Source organism: Notolabrus celidotus, chromosome 6 (genome assembly GCF_009762535.1).
Source record: "Notolabrus celidotus isolate fNotCel1 chromosome 6, fNotCel1.pri, whole genome shotgun sequence".
Taxonomy (NCBI): domain Eukaryota; kingdom Metazoa; phylum Chordata; class Actinopteri; order Labriformes; family Labridae; genus Notolabrus; species Notolabrus celidotus.
Genome location: NC_048277.1, coordinates 15828585 through 15843624, shown reverse-complemented (window position 1 = coordinate 15843624; position 15040 = coordinate 15828585). Strand labels below are relative to the sequence as shown.

The following is a 15040-nucleotide window of genomic DNA, read 5'->3' as shown; positions in this document are numbered from 1 at the left end:
CAGTACTGCACCCATACTATCTTTCTTTTTATTTGGGGGGAGACCCCCGCTTTTTTACCTTTATGATAAGACAGCTGAAGAGAGACAGGAAAGGTGGGAAGTAGAGCGCGGGGGAAAACATGCAGCAAATGGTCGCGGCCGGGAGTCGAACCGGCGACCTCTGCAACGAGGACTGTAGCCTCTGTATGTGGGGCGCTTAGACCAGCATCCCAACCTAATGTGGAATTAAGTACATGGCAAAGGCAAAGATAACTAGCAGTCTGTTGTGGTAAAGGAGTCATAGTTCATGTTAACAAAAGTCCTGCTTCTGACGAGGCAAATACAATTAAAGTTTAGGATTTTTATGTAGCACCAGGTCGTGGCCACCAAGATTTCAGGGGGGGCCAATGCCACACGTTGCCACCCCTCTCGACACACCCTGCTTACTGCAAAGCAAATTCTCCTTAGAGCAATAAAGGTTGTATTCATTCAATTATCTATAGGGTAATTGTACAGGATGGCCTTAAACATATATCTCTTTAAGTACTTCCATATTCCATGGATGTTCAAACAACCTCAGAATACATCATCTTCTTTTTCGGCTTCACTCCAGAATTGTTTTTGTTTAAGTAAATACCAAAACACTGCATATAAATTGTCAGCTTTTACAATGATAAAGGTCATGTCTACATCAGAGCTGCTCTTAAGGGCACCATTGCACTCTTCACTTAACCAGCAATCTGTAACTGCGGTGCAGCTTTCACTATGGCATCAATGCCACAATGGACCAATTGATCCATCTTCTAATTATTACCTTAAGATGTTCTGTGTGTGGCATCATACCAGTATCCAATCAAATCCAATTAACACGGGTGGCCCCCTCCAGAAAACTGCATTGTAGAGGGATTACACAGCTATCTGTGCCGGTCTGATTAATGGCCGCAGTAATTAATGCTGAAGGGGTCTGTCCGAGTGCCTCAGTGTAGGGGAGCATACAGCAGAGAGCCAGCTGCAACCAACACAGTCTGCACTCCCACACACATGCACAGGAGCACACACATCAAACACATGGGTCCTCTCATGGACGCATATGCTGCACACAATGTGAGGCTTTTTCTGGAAAGTTTTGTGCCTTTGAAAAATATACTGATTGGCAGTAAAATAAAGTGCAACATGTAAAAGTCTGCACCGTATTACTTTCTTTTCGTGGATATTTAACTTTGTAGATACACATGCCCACTCAAACACACAAAATAATGTAATACACACACACAAAAAAAAGTGAATTCAAGGGCTGTAACAGAAAAATCTGATACAGAATGTCATACTACTAATGCGTTGTATTTTAAATGTCTTAATCTAAACCAGGAGTTTGAGTGCTCAACAAATTAAATGCACACAATGAGACAATGGGAGGCACGATGGGAAATATTTCAACAGATCACAAAAAAAGTTTAACAGTGTTGGGGAAACCTACACAAACTGAATCAGTAGCATGTTTAATATTGAATAATAAGATGCTTTAAATGTGCATATCAGTTTGTGCTTGAGGTAACTTTATGACAAGAGTTTACTTCAAAGTTGTTTATAACACGTAGTTTTGGATTTAGGGTTTTGAAATCACTCATATTTTCCATTATACCGTTCCTATGATTTGATGATTGATCATGTAGCTTTTTTTTTTTTTGTGATTGTTGCGGCCCAAAAAGCCTGATTTTGCAACAGCTTTTTGTAAAAATTGCGGTGAAAGTTGCAACATTTTTTTTGTTACTTTTTTCCCCCAATAACATCTCAGGGGCAAGTAAATACGCTAAATTACAGTTGTTTTTAGAAAACATTCTTGATGTGGCCACTGTGACTGTGTTTTGATTCTCTTTATTCACAGAGAAATGCAATCAAATGACTGCATTGCACATTTATGACGGTCCTTGAATGTACCTGCAGTGACAGGCGCACTGGACAGACAGTCAGTTCACGGTACTATGAAAATGCATCTGCATCTTTCAACAAGGAGTTGATCAAAACTTACTGAATGTGTCTGATGTATATGTAACAAATCAAGCTCTAGACGCAGAGCTTTTTACGGTAATGGCGGCAAAAACGTCAAACCTCAAATATTAAACAGACTTCCCCCGGTTGTGTCTTTGTCACTAACACACACCGGGGGTAAAAGTCCTCAATGAAGATGAGACAGATGCATGGGGGTGGGGAGAGCTGGTTCATAAAGCACACCTGCTGCAGGTAGCTGACCAAGCGAACACTGTGCCCCTCAGATTATAACTCTAGTATCTACAAATAACAACGTTGTTAACGTCACTTGTCCTGCCTGCTGTCCTTGCTTTTCATCCGTTCTCCGTGAGTGTTTTGCTGTTGAAAAGTGCCTATCAAGTGAGGACTTATGTTTATGTTCCAAGGAAGTGAAATTGATGGCAAAACCGACAACATACAGGGGCTGAGATTAAGGTAATTGGTCAAATTTGCGGGAAAGTTGCAATGATTGTATAAAATTGCAAGGCTTCACAAAAATCGCGCTGATTGGTTGAATTTGCGTTGATAGTTGCAATCGCAACTTCCTGGAGGGACTGATTTAAATCGGTTGTTTGTGGAAATACAGGGTAGATTGTGTCCCTTATGGAGTCAAGGATGAGAGTCAGTCTTCCTCTCTAACTAGATAGGGACACTGTATATCCTGTATTTTCGTACACACCTTATTTTATGCACAAACTCTCTCCACATGATGGAACAGCATTAAAGGAACCATATTTTTCCCTGAGATTCAGTGGGAAAAATATAATCAATGGTTGGAGAGTGGTCTGTTACTTCAAGTGATCATTGCCATGGATACGAGGGGAGACTGGGTGGTCCTTGATATCGCCGAGCACTCACTTTCAGAATCACGGATCAGATCCTAGCACGCATTGATGATTGTTTACACACAGAGATGAGGCTTGTCACTTGTGTTCCAATTCCCCTGGAGGCAAGTTAGAGACAATTATTTGTGCATCAATATTAAATTAACAGAATCAATATGGCATTATCATATTTGTAGTAGTAGTAGTAGTAGTAGTATTGTGCTGGAAGTGGATGTGATTCTAAATAAAACCTACTTATAAATAATTTATTTTATTTTAACTAAACACACATTTTAGTAATGTTCCAGGTATTCTACGAAAAAGCTTTTTACCCAGAGCCCCAAACAGTTCAAAATAATACATACAAATTACTTGTGCAAAAGAGTAGGCTGGTCTCAATTATCTATACTGTTAAATGCTAATATTACAAAGCACAACCCTACCATTCACACAATTGGAGAAACCACAACAGTCCTCCAGAGAAACTGATAAACTGTGATGTATAATTGACATAGTGCAATCCAAATAATTTATAAGCAATCTACTTGCAGCATCCGCTTCCTGAGATAACAATCATCTGCATCCTCAGAACAGAATTATCACAGGTGGTTGAAGGCCTTAAACCTAATCTCCAGGATGTGACATGCAAATTTTGCAGGCTCTTCCTCTGCCTCACTTAGCGTGCATCTATCAGTCTTATTCAACATCAAAAGTCCTTTATCATGCAATGTTATCTCATATTTCAAAGGCTGCAGTTGATATGGCATGACTCCAGCCTGATAAGAGCACAAACACCTGCTTGCTCTGCAGGCATGCAGCTTGGAGAGCCCTTTTATATTGGCTCCGGATTGCTTTACCAAAATATAAGGTTTAATCTCTCTGTTTTCCACCTGCCTCTTCAAATCCTTTCCTTGGCTTCTTTCTTTCACTGATGTTCAGTAATTTTCCGGGAATTGCAGCACAAAGAACTCTGAAAAGCTTTGCAAACACTTGGGGAAATTCTTTTGGGTTTATGTACGTTTTTCATGCGTCCTTTTGTCCTTTAGTTTTTCAATTTCTTATGCATCTTTTTGAAGTCTCTGAATGAATGTGTTCGAGTGAACACGTAGATGTTTGACTTCTGATATGCTACAAACTACTATCTCTGCACTCTATTTTGCTCTGTTGGTTAACCACCACAATGGAGATATTCACAATTCATGAAGTGCAAATACTCAGCTCGGAGTATTCTCTGAAGGCCGTTTGAAGGGGAGGTGAAATGACTCTCATGAATGATGAATACAAAACTGCTCCCAAAATAAATGGTAATCAATGCTGTCGATGTCTGTAGAAGAAGTGCTACACGCAATGCTTCTAAAGTCATTTCAATTTCAGATTTTAAATAATGAATACCCATTTTTTATATCATTTGTGAAAAAGAGCAAATAGAAAAATAGCATAGTAGCAAATTGCAGCAAATTTTGTGGCAAAAAACAAATTAAGTCCTATAGAAGAAGACCACATCCAAATCAAAGTTTGCCTTCACCCTCAATAGTCAATTCTTACATACAGTCGAGAACATCTTTCCTAAGTGCTACTTCTTAACACTTTGACTCTCAAGTTCTTAGACAGGCTGTAAAACAATAAGATTGTCTGCATCAAACAACACCAGGGAGATTGGATAAGTAAGGAAAAAAATGTTGAGTATAGACTTACCATTCAGAACTCCAAATGCCTGGCTTGTCATCGATAGTCCGAATGAGTTGTATCTTATTCCTCCATTTCAAGGTCCTACGAACAAGAATTTAAAAAATGTAAGTCTTCTAACACTTCATACACAGTATGATTGTCACCTCACGTTGCACGAATTAACCAATTATGACACAAAACCAAATTGGGTTATCCAATGGGGCCCTACTTTCACTATAATAGCACAATGTCGGCTGAGATTTCTAGCATGACCTGACATGTTCTCCGGTTGGGAGAGGCTGACCGAGCTGTAATTGGGCAGCCCTGATTCATGGCAGGGCAAACGACACAACAATCAGGCATGCGACCCAAAATGTACCAAAAAGTCTGTTGTTAGATCTTTGGGAATGGCCTGTTACTCTGTTACTCACATCCAACAGGGTATGATACAGTCTGAATTTTGTACGACAGTGAATTAAAAACAACCTAAGTACAAGCTATATCTACAGCATGCAGGAAGTTTATATCCATACTCATAAAAAAAGCTTTACCCTGGAGTGCTGATTCAGTATCACATCATCATCTTTTGAAAAGGACAGGTCAACACATCACTAAAGTCTCTTAAACCCAAAAAGGTTCCAAACAATAATAATACGGGTGCACTGTGGCCACATTAGTCCTTGATCCAATCAAAGCGGTGATAGTTTTGTTGCTGGTCTTGCTGAAAATTGGCAGTAATAAGGATGTTTAAAGACATGCAGTGGAGACTATTGACGTCCCAGGCCTTTGAGACCGGCCAATAGATTTTTTTTCACTCGATTACCGGCTCCAGTTGCCAATCTGCTGTTATTATTAAGGCTGTCTAGTCTTTACAGGCACCGTGGAATACCAATGAAGCCAGCTCTGCACAGATATTTATCACCAAGCAACCAGACTTGTTTTTTGAGTAACTTGAACTTTCAGAAATGTCAACTATCCCTGCATTGAAACCATCATTGCATGTGCATGCAGAGCATCAAAGGAGCACTAACATTTCCAAGAGAACATCTCTACCCACGCATGCTATGCCCATGCACTTAAAAACAAAAGACACACAAGAAATACACCAACACACAAACATAGTATGTGAAAATATTTTCTTCCTGTTGCATGCGTAGGTTTGGTGATGAGATAGCACAAGGCAGAGTGAATCCCTTCAGTTTGACACATGTTTTATTATTCCTCCATTATGCAACCATTGCTACATGTCATGTAAATGCTTCAATGAATTTCAATTTACCATAAAACCACTAAGCCCCAATTTGTACTTTGAGTTGATAAAGTGAAATTGAGGGATGAGGAAAAAGTGGCAGAGGAGAGAGAGGAACTGCATGGGATACTTCCCTGAGAGTAGTATTAGCCAAGCATGAAAACAGAATGTCACTAGCAGTGAGGGGAAAAAAAGTCATTTGTCAGCTGTATCAAGACTCAGAGTGTAATTAATGTAGAAACAGCACTATTGTGATTAGCCTTGCTGAACAACTGGGAGATAGGAAGTGTCCAAAGCTGTGTTGATTTAACATTCTCAAGAGGAAACAAAATTTCCATCCCTAAGTGTTAGAGCTAACAGTGTGATAGGTTATCTTAATTTCTACTGTATCCTACCATAGGATGCAGATTCATTCCAGTTCAGAGTTGGTCCCATTTTAATCTGATTATTTCACTTAACTTATCCAATAAAACAGACAATGTTGACTCCCCAAGTGGGAGCATGCTACAAAGTATTCTCCTGAAGTCCAGTCTTCACAGCAACAAACAGGAACAGGAGCTTTATTGAGACATGGACAGATATAGCTACTACACCTGTCCTATGCCACTGCTGAACAGCTGATCGATGCGCTGCAGGCCAAGGAATGAATGTGTTGCGTCCACGGACAAAGTGATTTATTTAAAGTGCAGTGCAATTCCTAAGAATAGCATACTAGGAGTGTAACAATATCGTCAATAGCGCTGTATCGCAGGAACAAAAGTCTGTCGATACACTTGGGGACCTGTGAGAGTATGAAACAATAGGTCTTCAGGGCAAATACAAGCGTGCTCATCACCCTTATTTGTGCTCTACCTGACACCTATAGCGAATATGGCAGACACTGGCATTAGTAGTTGAAAGTAGTTTGAAATTGTGGATTCTCCAGTGGCGCTTAAATCTGACATGTGGAAGCATTTAGATATCATTGTGTCAAGACAAGAGAAAATGTGACGGCCAAACAAAAAACAATGTGCAGACACTGTCAGGCTGCGGTGACCTACGTGTCAGGGAATAGGAGTAATATGAGACGCCACTTTGTAAATCGTCATCCCAAAAAGATTTGTGAGGATGCAAAGAAAAAAATCCAGCCAGGCCAAACGACTCTAAAGGAAGTGTTTACAGCCTTACTTCCTCATAATAGTGCAAGAGCTCAAGAGATTAGATTCATCACTGAATACATTACCGGCTCTCTACAAAGAGTCAAAGTTACACAGGGCCTCAATCAAGCAGAGTGCATCTCACAGACAGGTGGAATTCACAAACTACTCAGAGCTATATTACTATCACAGTACATGTTGTGACAAGTGAATGGGAAATGAAAGGTGTTTTCCTACAGACTCAGACTCTTGTTTAATCACTCACCAGATCCAACATAGGCAAGGTGTTAAAATCAGATGTTTAATACATGCAATACTGTGAGTAAGAAGTGATTTGTTTATAGGGTCCAGCTGATGTAATAATTTTATTTTAAACAGACTTTTTAAACAAGGTCATTTTACCCAGCTTATACTGCTTCTCAATGGTTAGTCATTGTTAAATAATTTTCTTTTTTTAAGTCTTCTTGCCTACCCTTGGTCCCTTAAAATGAGCTAAATCGTGAGACAAAGTTGACCCCATCTTCTTTGGTTTACAGCTGAGCCACTATGCCATCAGTTTCTTCATAAGGAGGCCGAACTGGAACCTCTGGATAATCAACATATTATTGACCTTACATAACCCCATTTTGGCAGAAAATGAACTACTCCTTTAAGTAAGGATCAAAGGAAGAATATAAGGTTATATAGCTCTTAAGTTCTGAGGGAAGCTGAGGCTAATGGAGAGTCATTGCTTTTTCAGCATTACCTATTTATGAATACTGCATACAAATGCTAAATCTGTAGGCATGGGACCAAATTTGCGTGTCAAAAATATTAAGATTTCCAAGTTTTTCTGACCACTCAAAGCCCTTTTACACTACATGCTACATCCACCTCCTCACACCACATTCACAAACTGAGGTCACAGAATGCTACCCTCTAAGTTACCACCAGCAATAACTAATCCCATTCTTACACATTTACACACCGCTGGCTATGCCACAGGGAGCAATTTGCACAATGTGTATACCCAATGACACTTCGATATATGGACTGTGAGGGCTGAGATCGACTTGCCAGCCTTCTGATTGAGTGACGACCACCATTACTACTGTCCTCCAGTGTTTCAGTGGGCATTGGCCGCTCACCAAAAAAACAGTCCATGTGGAGGGTAAAAAGGGTGGAGGGTAATCTGCTGTAATTCCATCCTGGAGCTCATCAGCAGTCATCCAATGAAAATATGGCTTTAATGATTATTATTAAATAGATATCTGCATTGAAGTTCAGCTAACCAATTGCTCTCAAACTTTGCTCTCAAGCTCTAAGCACTGTAAGCAAGGGCACCCCAGAGGAAATTTTGGCCTGAGGTCATTTATTGCCAAGTGCTAGCTGTGCTAGAACACCAGAAAAGTTACTGTCAGCATGATGGCCATTTTGTTCCATGATTGTTTTTTAATCTTTAAACAAATAATGTCATACCCATCAGTCAATGGTTGTTGAAATGTTTTGGTCTTGACTAAACTAAAGCAGGAAACAACTGATCAAAAGAAAAACATGGCCTACCCTTGAGTAACTCTGCTAGCATGTACAAGCACATACCAGAAACTTTCTAATGGGGTGTTCACACCAGACACGAATACAATCATTTGCGCGAATGAATTACATGTTAAGTCAATGTAGAGATGCGAGTAGTGGTCTGGCTGCGCGAATTTGGCAACACTAATGGCGCGATTTGCGCAAATGACGCAAATTCACTCATGCAAATGATTCGCAAGAGTTGAAATATCTGAACTCCAGCGAATCCATCGCGCCGCGATAGCCAATCAGCGTGCAGATCCCCCGCTGACGTGTGGTGTGACGTATGGACCAGCAGAGATTCCCTCATCTGGAATATATGGGACACTTTGATTATATTTCTGTACAGCTTCCCCAAACTCTGTGACTCCACCTGTTTTTATGGGATCAGGAATAAACAGGAGCTTATTATGAGGACAGAGAGTGAGATGGATCATCTGGTGAGTTGTGAAAAACTTTGTCTGTCACTTGAATCCTGATAGGTTGTAGTAGGAAGTTACCTCTGCCCCCTTTAGCATAATCGGCTTCCCCATTCAATGTCCGCGAGCTCAACCTTGTTAGATAACAACAGACTTGTGTGGCGTTGGAACCCCCCTGCCTCTTGCGAAGATTCACGTCTTGAGCACTTGTGTACAAGCGATTTTGACACTCAAATTGAGCGGGTCATTTGCGCGAAGAGAGCGAGTAAACACAAAATGTTCTTGCGTCTGTATTCGCACAAACAGTGTGATCGTTCGTGTCTGTTGTGAACGCGACATAAGTCCAACAAAGGCTATATCATAAGAAATAATGAGCCACTATTAGAACAAACATGGGGATCAAATATTAGTGAAACACTGGGCTGACCACTTTCTCCATCAAGCACTGCAACATTTTGAGTATCCACTAGTAAGGGCTAATCGAAGTAGTGCTGATTTATGCCTTTATGATGAGACTGCACGTTGACTGATCACCAATAAAATAAAACAAGATGAAAGACTGATTAAAATTCCTTGGTAGGTTGGGTAAGCAATGTCCTGAACATCCCCCCAGGGTAAAATAATGAAGGCAAACAGGGGAGAAAAATATGTTGACTTGAATTGTTTCAAAAGTGATTCTTATTAAATTGGATGTGTCAGCAGGAGCATTGTACAGCATGTCCTTGCGTTTGGAAGAGGGATAAGAAAAAGGCCAGATTCTAAATCTGGATGTGCAATCATCAACCCTGCACCTCAATACAGCTGACTTCACAATCAGTTTGACAGATAAAGGATGAAACCAAGCAACACTCACTCCAGGAGAGTTGCATTTCACACAGAACTTCCCATCTCAGCATTTAAAACATACTCTGTTCTGTTGTATACATTTACGTTTAATTTAAAGACCCAACCAATCATATGAGGTTAAAAAGAAGTCAGAGGTTTTACTGCTTGCATTTGACTCTTTCATTAGAGCCACAAAGGAAGTGCCAGCTGGCCATTGTCTGCTACCTGGCTCTTTATCTTACTGTCATTTCATTCTAGACACCAAATGAACACAATGAGTTGAATTTCAGTCACTGCAATTACTGTGGAACAATTAGTGCTATTAGAGGATGAAATATTTGGCAGGAGCAAATGCAAGTGGGTAATGATATGAAGCTCAATTGCAGAAATGTAGTAGACACAAAACAGAAGGACAGAAGAAAGATTAACTCATATTAAAGTGGTGAATATTGAGAAACTCAAGGTTGTTTTTTTCTCTTGTACTTGAAATTAAGTAAAGAGACAAGGTCAGTGTTTTTATTCCAGGAGATGGTTGTTCAATAGTGTGTGAAAGAAATCGTATCAATGGTACTTAAACTGCAGCCATAAACCCATTGCCATTTCACCCACCTATGAATGGAATACAGGCACACATACTGTAGATACTGGAGCTTGAGTTGTGATGACTTTTGCAACAAAAGTCGTGTACTTAAATTCTATTCATTCCCAAGTTGCTGTTGTGTGCGATGTGACCTGCTTGGGCCGTCATGATATTTACACAGTGTTGGCTTCGCAAGTTGCTTCATGTAAGCCCTGTCTTTCTTTAAGTTTTAGCAAAATAAAGGCCATAAACTGTCTATTATTAAATATTTTGGCTCTCTAAATTCCATGAGGATCATTTCAGGGGGAAAAAAGGGGAGGTAGTGTGTTCTCAACTGTAAATCATAATTAAAACACATATATACAGTGGGGCAAAAAAGTATTTAGTCAGCCACTGATTTTGCAAGTTCTCCCACTTACAACGATGAGAGAGGTCTGTAATTTTCATCAGAGGTGCATTTCAACTATGAGAGACAAAATGAGAAAAAAAATTCCAGGAAATCACATTGTAGGATTTTTTTTAAAATTATTTGTAAATTATGGTGGAAAATTAGTATTTGTCCAATAACAAAAGTTCAACTCAATACTTTGTAACATAACCTTTGTTGGCAATGACAGATCAAGCGTTTCCTGTAAGTCTTCACCAGGTTTGCACACACTGTAGCTGGTATTTTGGCCCATTCCTCCATGCAGATCTCCTCTAGAGCGGTGATGTTTTGGGGCTGTCGCTGGGCAACACGGACTTTCAACTCCCTCCACAAATTTTCTATGGGGTTGAGATCTGGAGGCTGGCTAGGCCACTCCAGGACCTTGAAATGCTTTGTACGGTGCAAATCCTTCGTTGCTCGAGCGGTGTGTTTGGGATCATTGTCATGCTGGAAGACCCAGCAACGTTCCATCTTCAATGCTCTCACTGATGGAAGGAGGTTTTGGCTTAAAATCTCACGATACATGGCCCCGTTAATTCTTCCTTTAACACGGATCAGTCGTCCTGTCTGTCCCCTTTGCAGAAAAACAGCCCCAAAGCATGAGGCTTCCACCCCCATGCTTCACAGTAGGTATGGTGTTCTTGGGATGCAACTCTGCATTCTTCTTCCTCCAAACACGATGAGTTGAGTTTTTACCAAAAAGTTCTATTTTGGTTTCATCTGACCACATGATATTCTCCCAATCCTCTTCTGGATCATCCATATGCTCTCTGGCAAACTTCAGACGGGCCTGGACATGTACTGGCTTAAGCAGGGGGACACGCCTGGCGCTGCAGGATTTGAGTCACTCTCGGCGTAGTGTGTTACTGATGGTAGCCTTTGTTACTTTGGTCCCATCTCTCTGCAGGTCATTCATCAGGTCCCTCCGTGTAGTTCTGGGATTTTTGCTCACCGTTCTCATGATCATTTTGACCCCACGGGATTAGATCTTGCGTGGGGCCCCAGATCGAGGGAGATTATCAATGCTCTTGTATGTCTTCCATTTTCTTACAATTGCTCCCACAGTTGATTTATTCACACCAACCTGCTTACCTATTGTAGATTCACTCTTCCCAGCCTGGTGCAGGTCCACAATTTTCTTCCTGGTGATCTTCGACAGCTCTTTGGTCTTGGCCATGGTTGAGTTTGGAATCTGACTGTTTGAGGCTGTGGACAGGTGTCTTTTATACAGATAACGAGTTCAAACAGGTGCCATTAATACAGGTAACCATTAATCTTTCTAAGGAGGAGAACTTGCAAAATCAGTGGCTGACTAAATACTTTTTTGCCCCACTGTAAATAATACTTATTAACAGCTTCACCACTGAACAGGCTGTTTGCTGTATCTATACAGGTCTGATTTCTGGGATCAAGGTTTTAGGAAGTCTTATTTCAGTCTTTCCCATACTTAGGGGGTTCGGGGCCACCCAAGTTTTTTTTGACAGTCCAAGCATAATTTTTTAAAATTCTCTTAAGATCACCATCTTCTATGCAATGAACGAGGCAATCTCATCTCTCTCTGCCCCTTGTGTCCGACAACCTGCAGCCATGTTTTGCAGGCAAACAGGGAGTGAGAGATCATTCTGCATGTCCCTTATGTTAATGCAGTGATCGAGGTGCAACATATGCACCTTTTCTTACTTCAGAAATGTACGGTCATCAACAAGCCCTCACCACGTGCACATCACCTGTTACAATACCAGGAAATTGTGTGAAAGAATTCTATACAGAAGTAAGGTTATTAAAACCTGGTGCTGGCAAAAATTCAGGCACATACAGAAAAGATAGATGAGGGCGGGGCAAGGCCCACTGTTGTGTGGATAAAAGAGAGAAAGCCGGTCAGTGGGGTGCGTATGTGGGGGGATAACGGGGGGTATGTAACCTGATGTTATTTGGTTATTCAATTGATGTACTTGAATCCTACATGGTTTTTAATTGCATATTATATGTTTCTTTGACATGTTTAGGAATCTGTTACACCTGTTTCTTGGGCTAGGCTTATCAGAAAAGAACAGAGAACAGGAGGGAGATTGCACAAGATTTTGCTCACAAACCATTTAGATATTAATAAAGTATACCCACAGCTGTTGTGATCTGGGACTTTTTTTTTTTCAAATAAAGTTTGGCAGAGACCCAAATTAAAAGCTTTGCAAGTAACTTTGTTCTGAAACCCAGAATAAAGGCATATCATAAAGACATTGGGAGGCTCTCCATATATACACCAATTAGGCCTTTTAATTTGAAAAGCATTCTGGAAATGTTACCATACTTTCCATTTCTTGCCTCAGACGTATTCCTTAAATGTGGACATGCATATTGTTGATACAAGGTCATTGAACTGTCTATTTTTGCAGTAGAGTCTCTTATTTTGATGAATCTGGAAGCCCTGATCTGTAAACATGCATGCTCGTCATGCAGCTAGTGAGATGCAGCCCTAACCCTAACAAAAACACTGCATGCATTGGCTTAACCTAGCCTTTATCCTATAAAAAACACAACATTTTATTACTTTAGACATCTGCTTTTTTAGTTGTAGCGGAGTCCAACTGTTTTACTGTTTGACAAACTTAGGTCATAATGGTATGTTGATGAGGCAGCAGATTGTAATCAATTTAAGCCTTGTTTCAGGGTGCTCCTTAAAAAAAATACTGCAGTCTTTATGTCAAAGTCCAAAAAATGTATGGATTAATTTGTCTGCATCTTATCTTTGCTCTAAAGGGGCTTTTTCATGTATATACTTTTATGTTCTGCTTTCATGGCCTCAACACTGGGAAAAAAACTAAATATATTTTACTTGGACTTTGGAAGTAAAGTTGCTAAGTCTCTCTTCCACATAAAAGATTTTCAATTGGAAAGTTTATGAAAGTTATAAAGTCACTTGATACAGAACAGACACTGTGGGAGCCTTTCCTTTCTTTGTCATAAGGTTCAGAGAAATACTTGTTATCAGCATAGGTCTGCATATTATGTAACGTATCTTAATTAAAGCATGAAGTTATTGAAAAGTTATGAATTTATTTAATAATTTCAAGTTCAACATGAATTTGAATTATAAAACTGTTACATTTGTATCACTCTTCTATTAAGTGTGTTGCCCTGAGGGTAAAGAGGAGGGAAATAACAGATGTTTGGACTTTGGTGCTTTATAATGCTTTACAATTCTGTAAGTCATATAATGGAACAGACAAATAGCAATAAAGAAACAGACAAAACATTCAGTGTGGCCTGTGTTCTTGCAGTTTAAAACTTGCTTATACAGATTAATTGTTTTTTTTTGCTGACGCGTACTTTGAAACACCTAAAGACACCAAGGTTTTGCAAAGACATACAGACTAATAGCTGTCCAAGTCAATTGTTATGCTTCTTGGGTTTAATGTTGAATAAAAATATACAAGCAAGAAAAAAAGTTAAGAAGCTGTGAAGGCTGTGTCAACAAAGCATGGTGATTTATCTTGAATTGAAAGCCTTGGGCTGTCAACAACAGACTTTGAAAGAACCCATTATTCAACAGGTTTGTCATGATTTGTAATTTCAACAGCTATCCATGTCCTTTTCTGTGACAATACTGGAAAGTTATTACATTTTCTGCAAATAATAGAATAATACAAAATGGTTATACTTTAAACTCTTGATGGTAAACACTTATGTTCAACAACCGTATGTACTGAAAAGTTTTCTAGAGTTTTTAATGTTTTTTTACTCTGAGTGCTGCCATAGGGAGCTCTTGTGCACCACTTCTTCCTTCAGGCCCTGATATTTCTCAAACTTCTCATATTCTTTCTTGTTGATGTTTCTGAGCCACATGGGACTGGAACTTCCATCAGCACTTCTTTCCCTTCCTTCTCTATCACCACAATGTCTGCTTGGTTGGCCCGGGAACTTGTTTATTTGTCTGGATCAGCAGGTCCCAAAGGAACTTACCTCTGCTGATCTCTACAAGCAGTGTCTGACTTGGGTCCTAGTGGCTTTTTATATAGTTGTTCCTATAGATGAGGTATAGGTTCATATCACTGCCCCATTGTTTTCATAAAAAGTGTGCTTCTTATTATTGCTCATACAGTTCAGGTCATAGAGTGTGATTTTTTATGAAGTTAATTAGTTGTCATATCTGCAGCAAATATAAGAGCCTGACTGCAAGTTTAAAATAAGTCTCAATAGCCCATTTTACACATAAACCTCAAACTATTTCAAGACTATTTTAAGACATTCAAGGCTCACATGTCCAACACATGATGTCAGACACTGTAACAACTCGACACACCCAGTTTGGTTAGGTAAGTTGTGGGGTTGGGGATATAGGGGAAGTGTGTAA

The 15040-nt window shown here is 39.9% G+C and overlaps 1 protein-coding gene across 1 annotated transcript in view; it reads right to left on the bottom strand.

The window, feature by feature from the left end:
• The window catches only part of LOC117814804 (leucine-rich repeat-containing protein 4C-like), a 209343-nt gene that overhangs the window by 131530 nt on the left and 62773 nt on the right, over positions 1 to 15040 (bottom strand). Inside the window, 1 exon segment of the mRNA XM_034686319.1 lies at positions 4527 to 4601. The gene's annotated coding sequence lies outside the window, so the exon portion shown is untranslated.